Below are 10417 nucleotides of genomic sequence, written 5' to 3' on the forward strand. Positions count from 1 at the left end.
ACAATCCGGTCCATTGTAAAAAGCTGGATCCGTACAGTAACACGACCACTGATAGAATCCATTTTTTTCGGTAAGAATAATCATACCTCCTTTTTCAGTTTGACACGGGTAAGGATTCAGTTTGGGCATACAGAGTTCTCGAACACATTGCATTTCTTCCCCGTTTGTGCAAAGAAAATCACATGTATCCACACACCGGACTTTTTCTCGTCGACAATCTTTAAGCGCTATAGATTCGTTCATGGAGATGGAATCCGATTCTATGACAGAAGTAGGAAAGAAAAATAGAAAGAGACCAAACATCATCAAGAATATATACATTTCAGCCATCTTTTTTTTTTCTTTGGAAAAAAAACAAAGGATAAGGATATGGAAAGACGAGTTGATCAACACGAAGAACGTCGATCTTGTCGTCAAACGGCTCTTCAGTCTAAAATTAATACTTGGCGAGATGCTTGTACGGCATGCTTTAAAATCATGGATGACTGGGCCACGATCGATTTTAAAAAATTCCATTTCATATTTGAACGATGGGTCTCGATTCTCAATCGTATCTTGGAAAATCCAATTCGTCGATTGGACCGTTACGAAATGTCCATGTATTATTGTGAAGAGCCAGGAGGACCCAAAGAGGTTATTCAGTTATATATTAATGAAACCGAAACCGAGGAAGGAAAAATTCCCGTCTACGTTATTTTTAATCTTTTCGAGTTTATTAAAATTCATCGCAATTACTGCTTAAACTATTCCACTTCGAACAAGATGCTGGTAGATCAAAACAGGGGCACGATCAATATGAACACCTATTATGCTAATCAGGTCAATGTAGATCAAACTCGATTTTATCGTAATGAAACGACATGGCAATTATTATTCATTTTTACTTTACATGCCTTGGCTCATTTAGATGTGTTTGATTTATACGATCACGCTTACTATGATACACACCAGCACGTTCGAGATTCAGTTTTCTTCCGATTATATTTCTATGGACAAGTCATTTGGGGAATATAAAGCAAAAAAAAAAAAATGTCTTATCCTTCCAAAGTTCCTATTGAGTATGTTCAAAAAGTGTTAGAAGAGAAATTAAATCGAAACGTGCGTCGTTCTGAATTGACAGGGACATGTTCGTTGGGGCACGTTTTATTCGACTTGTCTCATTTACAAAAATTTTTACCCCGCTATAGTCCAGAAGAGTTTATAAAGTTTCGAGACGATAAATTTATAATCATTCCGGGAAATTACTGGTGTGACGCTATGAGTGAAGAACCTCGTGTCCAAGACTATGTAAAACGTTTCTTAAACCGTAATAAAGTAGAAATAAATCCAAATATGCGGCGTCGATCTCAACGTCAACGTTCTAGAAGTCGATCGAGAAGTCGATCTCAAAGTCCAACGAGAGTCCGAACACGATCTCAAAGTCCAACAAGAGTCCGAAGTCGATCTCCAAGTCCAACAAGAGTCCGAAATCGATCCCGAAGTCGCTCTTCGATTATAGATATACCCATTCGGCATTACTTGCCTCCTCTACCCAAAAAAAGAGAGAGAAAGAGAAAGTCCAAACTCAAAGCTCGTGTTGGCTACGATCAAAAGTTTATAAAAGCCCTCGAGACAAACGAATCGGGTCTGATTCTAAAACCGACTCGAGGAATGGATCGAGATTTAAATTTGCCGGGATCTATTTGTCGGGGTATTCGCCAAGTCTGTCGCTACAAGGATCCTCAAACGAAACGTTACATCAATTTTTTTCGTGACGGGAGTGAAGATGATGAGTACGTGCTGCAACTGGAATATTAACAAATGATGGGATTTTCTAACGGATTAAAAGCCAGCGGGACAAGAGCCTTCCAGTGATCCGAATAATATAAATTATAAGGATCGTAATCATATACATAAGACGGTAAAATGGCTTTATCGGTATGATTCTTCCAAGCATAATCATCTCGAAGGGACAATAATACTGATTTAGAAGTGCACGGTGACAATAAACCTTGAATCATGCGTGTTTCCAGTAAAAGAGATGAACGAGGTCCAAAATATTCGGGATCCATAATTTGATGAGTGATCTTGGCCGTTTTATAGTTATACACCCATAGTCGTATGGACTGGGGTAAATATCGAGTACTTTCGTCGTGAGTTAAGTTCAAAAATTCTCGAATGGCAGGAATGTTACTATTCAGATACATTATGAAATTATAAATTTGTTCTTCGAACATCTTGTATTTAAACATATCAAATTCAGCAAGATGGTGACTGGACAGTTTAACACGAAAACATTTTTCCGGATATTGATTTATATTAAAATCTTTAGGATCGATTTGTCGTCGAATAACCAATTTACTACTCTCGTCCGAAGTGATAAATTCCAGTTTATATGGATTGGGTTCTTCTAAATATCTTTGATTCAACTCGAAACATGGGGAGTCAAATCGTTTTACTTTCCCGTCTGATTTATAAACCTCTTTGTAATAAATATCCATGACCACATAATCCACTAAAATGGGATATTTTTTCTGTTTCAATAAATCGAGGACGAGTTGTTTATAATCCATCTTCTTGTTTATCTCGCAGAAAGCCACGTTCGAATGAGTTGACGAATAGGCTCATGGGGCATGAGTTCTTGAAAAGTATCTAAAACCTCGGCCAGACTGCGTTGTCGACTTTTACAAATCAGTTGATGCGTTACATCGTTGAAGACAACTTTCTCGGAGAGAATGCATTGACCACGACATTTCTTCTTAAAATAATCCGGATGCATGAGTTTCACGTACCGAATAATGTCTCGAGTCGTTCGTCGTTTCAAGAACCGATGCCATTTCTTCTCGTTTAAAAATTCTCGATGACCGATGCGTTCTCTCTTTTCCACATTCAGAGCTCCAATATCCACGAGCACGGGATGATGGTCCGTGTACACAAAAGAACATAATTTTAAAACGGGAGCCGTTCCTCCGAGTCGATAACAAATACTACACAAGAAAACAATGAACGTGTAAAACGTTTCTGCTAAATATTCCGGTTGAAGAATGCGAGCACTATAAAGTCCAGGATTCATTTCAAAGAGACCTATTGTATATCCCGAACGTTCTCGGAAATGCGTCGCAAAAGGCAACACATACTCCGAACTCAATTGTCGATGAAGAAGGATCAAATCGAAAAAATGTTCGGGCAAGTCACAAGAGCTGCTGGCACTGTAAGATCTCCACTGCATCGAGTGGGAAGTAAACAGGCAGTGGAATCGTCTTTGATTGAAATTATTTAAAATGAGAAAACAGGCATAATCAAAATGCCAAGGACATTTGGAAGGAGCATAATAAACAATTTCTTTCACGTGTTCAATAATAGTATGAGTGGTGGATCGACTCATCTTCTTCTTTCTTTAAAAAAGAAAGATGGTGGTGGTCTGTGTCTTATATATGGATGAGACGCTTGGATACTTTGAAGGAGAAACATTTCAAATTCGACCCAAAACCAATTTCCTGATCCAGTTTTTACGTCTTTACAATATCGATATCATTTTGTGGAGTAAAGGTTCGGATGATTATGTCGAGCGAGTGATCAACAGTTCATTGCACGATATTGCACGATATGCGTATCGGATATTTGGCCGCACGCAATGTGAAAAGTCGTGCCGAAAGTATAATATTTCAAAATGTTCGGAACATATCAGAGTCTTGTACGATTATGACATTCTTTTAATTGGGGTCGATGATAACGTCAATGAAAATATGGACGAGCGCTATGATTTAAGAATTCACGTGAAGCCGTACAAGCAGATAGATCCCCGTGATCAAGAACTGTATAAAGTCGTGGAAAAAATTACCCAATTTTGTATAGATCATCAACGAGAGTTGTAGATGAAGCGAGATAGGGTTTTTGCTATGTCAGCTGGGAACCCCATTCCGTATAGAGAAGTGAGTACGAGAAAGTTATGTGTATATAGTTCTTGAAGCAATGACGTCATTTTTAAACAAACCAATAGTAAGCCAGTTTTAAAAAATGATGATTGGGAAAAGGTCGGTTGAAAATCTGGCTGGAAAAAATATGTCAGGAAAATTTACAACCATTAAAAAAAAAAAATTTTTTTTGTTAATTTTTATCATGTCTTCTAGACATGATAAAAATTAATGACCCCCCTTTTTTGTTTTCAATGATGTCTCAGCACCATGTTTCTAAAATACACCATGACTCACCATTTCTAAAAATAAAATTCCAAGAAAAGAATGAGTCATAGTTTATTTTTAGAAATGGTAAGACATCATTCAGAGACAAAAGGGTGGTAGTGTTAATTTTTATCATGTCTAAAAACATGATAAAAATTAACAAAAAGTTTTTTTTTTTTTTTTTTTTTTTACTCTCCAGATATTTTTCTTCCAGCTCTCACAAAATTTTTTTTTCCACTCGACTTCATCAACCAAACAAGACATTTGCAAAATTCTTTCTAGAATGAATTCTCGCTTATCTATTTAAGTCATCCCATTTTCGCTTCAAATCAGTTTGTGCTGCTGAAGAGGTAACATCTCCTAAGGCCAGTAGTCTAATAACCAAGATACTACATTCTACTTTGTTCGAAAAAAAGAAATCTATTGAGTAAGAATGGATTATTCGTTGATTATCAAGAATATTCTTTCTTCTCCCATCCTTGAGAAAGCTATCGACGAATTAAAAGAACGTCAAGGTGCTCTCAACTTAATATGTCCCGACTGGGAAGATGTTTTAAATCACGATCCGCTGTACGAGACACATTGTCAACAAAAAGTTCAATTTTCCAAAGGAACTCGAAAAGATACTGTTCACATCCGAAACATTATTGGTTTACAAAATTGCTATAATGTTCTCGTGGCTGGTTATTGGTATTTGAAACCGGGGGAGAATAATAAAACAGGAACTTCGTTCATGACTCGACTGTGTGGTCCTTTAACTAAAATTGGCGAAAGCATGAAAGAGAATCCGAAACACAAATTTCCGGAGAATTGTCGTTTTTTCATGGACCGGTGCGATCCCGCGTTTTGCTCTGCTTGTAAAGGAGCCCAAGATAAATTTCAAATTCATAGAAATATGTGGTGTATACGAAAGAGTCGGATCTTTAATGGAGAGGGTTTAAAAAATACTTTTCAGTGTTCGATTGAAAATATGTTTGGTACGACGACTTCTTTTCTAGGTATTCTAAACCTTCAAATTTCTAACCGGTACACGTTCGGAGAAAATTCGTACAAGGTAGGAGTTTTAGTTCGCGAATTTATCTTATTTAAAGAATCTGTTCTGTTCTCGACCGATCTGGATATTGAAACTCCTCTTTCCCTCCCTGTAGTCGAAGAGATGGAAGAAGGGGAAGAAAAGTGTCCCGAAATTATCGGCATTCCCAATTACTTCAAACCCGTTACTCATTTTTAAATAAGAAGAAAGCATTTAGAAATGGATTTATGGAAAATCCATTATTATCATTTATTATCCAAACGACGTTACCGATTTTTTGCCAAGATGGCTCAAAAAGAAATGGATCAACTTCCCTATCTCACACCTCATAATATGTTTATTCATCGAGGTTTATCGGAATCGCTGTTGAGTAACAGTTTTGTGATTACCGATCATATGCTTTCCAGCATTATACACCGAAAAGATAATATTGATCCTCAGTACAGTCAATATTTGAACAAAATCGTTCCTTGCCGCAATTTTAATCAACCTCTCCTCCTTCAGTTAATAGCCACCTCGATCGCGGAAAAGGTGAAAACGGAACAGAAAGAATTACCGATGGACACAAGAGGACTTCCTAAAGACCCAATAGAGGATCCAAACGCTAGGAAAGTAAGTGTTATTAAGGGGGGTCCAGGAACCTCCACGGAGGATGCACTGAATCAAATGTTTGGCGTAAACAAGTAATTTAAAAAATAATGGACGACCCTGTCAAAATGGTGAAGGCTCAACGAAACGATATGGTCTACAGTGTTCGAAAGTATTTATTATCGATCCAGAATCTACAAACCAAATATAAACTTTTGCAATATTTTGAACAAATAGGGGCTCAACGAGATAATGCCGGTCTGGTGCATGAAGATCGAGGCGATAAAATAAAAGTTGTGAACCTCTATTGAAAAAAAAGAAGATGACGCTTTGGATATTTCTTCTCGTCTTTTATCTTTACCTGATCATGATCTACCTGTTTCGAAACGAGTCCCAAACGACTACAACCCATCCTTGGCAATCCATTTCCTACCACCCTCCTCAGCGGACGACGCTTTATTCGACTTGTATTCACGCAACCGATTGTGACGACGATCAAATATGGTTTCGGGGTGAATGTCTTCCCAAACTCCTTCCCCATGCTACTTGTTCTTCAGCTACGGGAGAGTGGGTTCTGGTGAATCAAAAAGGATTGAAATTCGCGACCTGGTTTTGTAAATATCCTCATCTCGTCACGCAAAAAGAACGCGGGGGGAATTGTGACGTAGACATTGCTTGCGGACCTCACGGCCGATTAGAAAGTTTAGACAAAGATCCTTTGAAAGAAGGTAAATGTGTTTGCGATTTTGGATACAAGCCGCTTTTGCAAGGTTTCGGGTGTGAAGAAACGACCGCTCACGAACGATTAGCGTTTTCGAAGGAAGAAGAAAAAAACAACGTATGGGATCCGACCGTATTTTCCGAAAAGTATCTCGCGTCTTTCCAAAAACCCGGTTACTTCCAGCAGCCCTGTTCCTTCGATGCTTTTACAGGTCAGCCTTTAAAACATACTTTTTATCATGCAGAATTTGGAAGTTGTGTGTGCGATCCGAGGTATGGGAATATTGGGGTGCGACTCGATCATCCCTATTATTTGAAAAATAACGATAAGTGCTATAATGCTTGCGCGAATATTTTTAAAAGCGAACCCGATTCCCCCATCCATCATGTGAAACTGTTTGCCTATTTCTACATGTTTGATTATTCGCCGGTCGCGTTCATCGAATTTGAGAATTTAGACCCGACTCAATTATCCTATCCTTTCAATTATTATGTGGTCCAATCCAAGAAACTCCATCTACAAATCGAAGAAACGTGGCCTTTTGACTACATGCAATATGTTTTTAAGTACCTTCCCTTTACGGTGCATACGCGTCACTGCCACGAAGATCCTATTTTTCATGTTAAAACGTGCTACGAAACCATTATTCGACAAAACCAGCTCACACGTTGCCAGTTGATCGAGCAAGAACTGGATGGAAAATTAAGTCAACACGCGAACGCCTACACGCTCCTGTATCGATATCCCGTATGTCTTTTTTCAGAGGAGGATCGACGCGTTCCCGAAATTTATCAAGGCCATGTCGTTTTCAATCCTTTCCATTTACTGTTGAAAACCCTCCCAAACCTTCTTCGATCGAACGGTATTCAGATGAAACCGAATGAGGAAGGCATGTGGCATGTTACGTTCGCTCGAGCTCCTTATGTAGAAACATATGCGGCGACGTTAGATCCAGCCGTCTTTCCCGATATTAAAGGAGAACCCACGAAAGCGTTGGAAAAAGGTCATTTCTTTTAAAGAGAAAGAGAGAGAAAATCAAAATAAAAGAAAGGGAGACATATAATCAAAATAAAAATGAAACGCGCTCATGAAGAATCCGAAAAGGAAATGGACCATGAAGAGGGGGAGAAGGAGGAAGAAGAACCTACCCATAAACGAATTAAACAGTCGGACGTGTCTCTATTATTAGAGCTTCAAAATAAACACACGGATCCCGGTCAGCAAATGAATAGAGAATTGGAAACGGCTCGCGAAAAATATCTCGTTTCTTATCTACGGAAAGTCATTGAAAAACTGCCCATGAGTAAACACGTTCTAGATTCAACGACCGAAATTCCAGAAGGCTACGAAGGATTTTTAAAAATGTACAGTATCGCTAAAACATGCGTTCATTCGGAAATTCAGTTAAAAAAATTGATGGCGTTTAATTCCATCTTTGACATGTTGAATGGCGTGATCGGGAAAGTCATTCACGATAAATATATCGCTCCATATTTAACGAAACTCGTCACCGATCACGATTTGAATCGGGCTTTTGCCGTATTCCAAGAAACTCTGCAAGCAGACGATACGAACGAAATTCACGGAACTCCATTGCGTTTCGTTTTTGATTCAAGACGAATTGTCAAAGAAGGAACCTCTCACAGTCCCCAATCCTTTGTATAATCGTTTCACGCAGCAAATGTATGCCGTCAGTAAATACGTGACAAGTATATTAATGGCGATCGCAGCGAATCATGCAACTGCATCTACGCCTGACTTTGAAATGATCGGAACACCTAGAAAAGCCGAAAAATAACCAATGAAAAAAAAAAGCTTAGAAATACGAAAGTCGATTAGTAACAAAACATGACAATGTCAGTTGGAAAAATTTTCTAAGAGCTGAAAAAAAAAAAAAAAAAAAAAAAAAAAAAAAAAAAACTTTTTGTTAATAGACATGATAAAAATTAACTCTACCCCCTTTTTCTTTTTTGTTGTGAATGATGTCTCACACTTTCTAAACTTAGATTTCTAAGCAAAAGAATGAGTCATATCGTTCTTGGAAATTTATTTTAGAAACATGTTGACACCTGATTCAAACCAAAATAAGGGGTGAGGGGTAGTAAAGTTAATTTTTATCATGTCTAAAGACATGATAAAAATTAACAAAAAGGTTTTTTTTTTTTTTTTTTTTTTTTTTTTTTTTTTTTTTTTTAATATTCAATTCGATGTGGACAAGAAGTTACCCTTTTTTAACCAGAATAAACTTTCACTTAACTAGTTAAATCGTCAGTCAGTGCTGTGGACTGGATCCAAGCTTATACTCCATCATAGGAAAAACCTTCTTATTTGGGTCCATATTCTTAAAAGAATTTCTTTTTTTGAATGTCTATTCTCCATTCGATAAACCACGCAACCAACACCAGAAACACGATCCATCGAAACTGAAATATATAGAAGAGTTTAGGAAAGAAATGAAATCCATGGAATATAGTTTCGGCCGCTTCATGGTATCGTAAACGCCGATCAAGGTTGACGAGCTGTTTAACCGGTTCAGGAGCGATTAATAATTGTCTGTCTTGATTCACCAGAATCACGGAATGAGCCCAATCCACCTCATTTAAAGAATCCACGTTGAATTTTTCTGCCGAGGGGTAATTGGGATAAACATGTTCCGTTACATATCGTAAATGCGCATCTAAGAGTTGAGCTGTAAAAATAATATTTTTGGGATACGTTAATAACAATTGACTTCTTAGAAATTCTTCCTGATAAGGAATCCAAGCTGATGAACGATCAAGAATCGTTTCCATCATGATATTATTTCATCTACTCTGTTTTTTCCTTCTTTACCTATTCCAATGTTTCATGTACCGAAATTTACTCGTCTATTATTCGGGACAATCGATCCCTTTACATTTCAATCTTCTTCAATGGTATCGACAAGTCCATCAAGAAATCACATAATAAAGGAATCATTAGTGGATAAAACAATGTTTGGTTTTAATCTTCGTTCGACTCTCGCCATAGCCATTTTAATATGTCTGGTGACAACACTGGTCATCATGGCCCTCATCGTATATCGTCTCTCCTACGGCAGTGTGGCTTTCGTTTACGATGCTGCTGATCCGAATAAAGTCACGACCAAAGGAACGACAGCGAGCGATTTCTGGGCCAACAATAAAATGTTGCTCATTGCTCCAACGGTTGTCAATGTGATCAATATACTAATGGTCGGTTTATTACTTTACGTGTAACCGAAAAGAGAATAAAGACTAGATTCAAAAATACATCACGATGGATACAAAGGCTATCATGGTAATTATCTTATTAGGAATTGTATTTGTCTCGTTACTCAATTTCGGCTACCTGGCAACAGCTATTTACAGTGATGCGACACCCAAAACAGGAGCCGAACATTTTAATCAACGCAACTGGATGTTTTACGGAAATATAATGTTACATATTATAGCTCTGATGCTAGGTGGAGGCATTTTTATGAAAAAGTAATGATTTAATTTAAAAAAATATGACAAGACCTACCCAAGATGAATCCAAAATCTTTCAGAGAAATACTTTCATAGATAACGATGAGTCACTCATATTAATAACACGTTCAAGGTGATGGACGGGCGTAACTTAAATCCAAGAAGAAATATACCAACAACTGCTTTTATTGACATCTTGCCCACTCAAGAAGGAAGAACAAGAATGATCAGAGTCAGCTAGAAAAATTTCTCAAGAGCTGAAAAAAAAAAAAAAAAAAAAAAAAAAAAAAAAAAAAAAAAAACTTTTTGTTAATTTTTATCATGTCTTCTAGACATGATAAAAATTCACTCTACCCTCCTTTTCGTTTTGAATGAACTTTCACTTATTTATTTAAACCCTCCCAGTTTCACTTCAAATCAGTTTGTGCTTGAATACAAGCTTCTGTTC

The sequence above is a fragment of the Stegodyphus dumicola genome, chromosome 2, assembly GCF_044657685.1.
Source record: "Stegodyphus dumicola isolate Sdum_Otavi_A_Nest chromosome 2, ASM4465768v1".
NCBI lineage: Eukaryota > Metazoa > Arthropoda > Arachnida > Araneae > Eresidae > Stegodyphus > Stegodyphus dumicola.